Source organism: Hevea brasiliensis, chromosome 13 (genome assembly GCF_030052815.1).
Source record: "Hevea brasiliensis isolate MT/VB/25A 57/8 chromosome 13, ASM3005281v1, whole genome shotgun sequence".
NCBI lineage: Eukaryota > Viridiplantae > Streptophyta > Magnoliopsida > Malpighiales > Euphorbiaceae > Hevea > Hevea brasiliensis.
The window spans coordinates 27,984,230-27,986,792 of NC_079505.1; the positions used below are offsets into that span (position 1 = coordinate 27,984,230).

At 39.2% G+C, this 2,563-nt stretch overlaps 1 long non-coding RNA gene across 1 annotated transcript; it reads right to left on the reverse strand.

The window, feature by feature from the left end:
- Window positions 1-874: 874 nt before the first annotated feature.
- On the reverse strand, window positions 875-2,224 carry LOC131172067 (uncharacterized). The gene is made up of 3 exons (XR_009142710.1): window positions 2,053-2,224; window positions 1,548-1,605; window positions 875-1,016 (listed from the first exon to the last, which is right to left on the reverse strand). It is a non-coding gene; the product is annotated as an uncharacterized LOC131172067 (long non-coding RNA).
- Window positions 2,225-2,563: the final 339 nt, after the last annotated feature.

The following is a 2,563-nucleotide window of genomic DNA, read 5'->3' on the forward strand; positions in this document are numbered from 1 at the left end:
GATTTTTTTTTTTGTCTCAATTGTCTCTTTTTATTAGTTAATTAAGTGGTTGTTTAAATGTAATTGGTGGGAATTTTTAAATGACATCATAATGATGTCATAATTTGCATTATATTTCATTTTCTTTTCTTTTCTTTTCTTTTCTACTAACTTCAAATTAATTTTTCATGAACATTAATTCATATTTTATGTCATAGAATTTATGTACTTAATTGGACAAGTTGGTCAAAAATCACCACTGAAGGAGAAATGACCAAAATGCCCTTCGTTTGGCTTAACGGGCTAAAATTGTCTATACCGATTGAAAAATTTTTCTATGTATTTTCTTGGCATTCTAATGCCATAGGAACCTCAATGACCCTTTTCTGGAGTCCCAAAAATTATTTTATGATTTTTCCCCTGGGTCTAGGGCTCCTAGTTGCGAGAACCGCAACTTCTCACTAGGTTACCCATCGCTAGGGCACCGGCTCATTTAACTTGGTTGTATTTTTTTCTCTAAAATTTTTCCTAAATTTTTCTTATTAATATTTGAGCTAATTATGTGTCACGACCCAATCTATGGGCCGGACCGGCACTAGGACCTGGGCCAGCCTAAAGCCCCCAAGGCCCGTAGTAAGCCTAACTGTTCATTAACCCAACTCTAAGGCCCATTTGGGCCCAATATCAAGAAAACAAACGGACAGAGTCCGGCCATAAAATGGACTTACCAACGGGGAGTTTTCGACTCACCCGACCTGTAAAACATAATAAATACTCAATTGGGGAGCTCAGCTCACCCTCCACATACTCATATCCTCATAAAAATAAATGGGAGCTCAGCTCCCTCATCCAATCCATCGAACATGCATATCATTATACGTTTACAGATCCAACATGATAATAATATTACAGACCATAATCAAATAAATACTTCTAACACATGCGGAAATTCTAGGAGTAAATAAAATTACACAAATATTGATAAACAACCTGCGAAGGAGAAAAGCAGGTTAACCAAAATAAAATCCTCCTGTAGCCTGAAAAAAATATTGAACAGGAGTGAGCGTTCGACTCAGAGAGTAAAATATCAATTTTAACCATAATCTCTATAACTATCTAAAACTAATGCACCCTGTAGAGTGAAATGCAACATCCACATCATTTTCACATCATAACATCAAAAAGGTAATTTGGAGCACTCACGCACCCTGTAGCATCAATCATAACATATGGGAGCTGATCCCCTATACAGCTCTCTTAAATCCAACCTGGTGCCAGCGAAGAACTCAAGCCGGACTTTCGCTTAATAAACCAAATCGAGGGTCCCAGCGAAGAACTCAAGCCGTGACTACCCGTCCTATCCATAGTCCACACCACATCACACGCAAGCCAACGCACGCACACTGCTCCAAATTACCACAACAACATCATGGCACTTTAACATTTATCAATGCATCATAAATCATGCCTAGAGTTTAACTACATAAATATATGCATATAAGTGATGCATGGGCATGTTGAACATATAATAATATCGAAATTACAATTAAAATTAATATTTTACTCACAGACTTGACGACAATCACTGTGGCGGCTGGGCGGAGGAAGAAGGCTGTCCCGGCTCACCTGACAATTTTATTACAATCATTTAATAAATTTGACTCAGTACAAACAAAGAAAAAGACCAATACGTCCTAAGTCGTGCCGAAAATCCGGCAGAGTCTCCCCTATACCTAGGACCTACCCAACCTGCAAAAGGGCTCAAAATACACTTCTATACTCACAATCCATATATCCACAACTCAATCACATCACACAGCCCCTCCTGGGCCCATCAAATCAATCATCCATCACAATATGTAAAATTTCAATTTAGTCCCTATAATTGACCATTTTTGCAAAAACTGCCCAAATCAGCTCTAAAAATTCTAAAACTTTGCCCCGCGGTCCTTAGCAATATTACTAAGCTATTGCAAAAAGAATCATAATTTTCTAAGCTACCACGAATATTTTATGGATTTTTAATCCTATTTAAGCACTAGAAAATTACGAAAAAGCAAGGTTCGGGTTTACCTTTGCCAATTCCGACTTCGGGAACGCGCTCGGGACGTCTGACAATGGGGGGCTAGCCAAAACCTCGGTCCAATTCGGAGACTTTTCCGGTAACGGGTCTGTCTGGCCCGAAATTTGCAGATCTGGACAACTGTCGAATTTCCGCGAATTGAGGATACCTACACGTAGCCCAATAATAATATATAAAAAAATCAGGGGTGTTACATTCTTCCCCCCTTAAAAAAAATTCGTCCTCGAATTTTACACAAGGCAGAATAAAACACATGATTATACATTGAACAAATAATGGTACTTGCTACGCATGTCCCGTTCTGACTCCCAGGTGCACTCTTCCACTGACTGACTCCTCCACAAAACCTTAACCATAGGGATCTGTTTGGATCTCAACTGTCTCACTTGGTAGTCCACTATGGCTACAGGTTGCTCTTCAAACGTCAAGTTCTCCTTTAGCTCTATCACATCCGGCTGCAGTACATGAGAAGGATCGGGAATGTATTTCCTGAGCATGGAG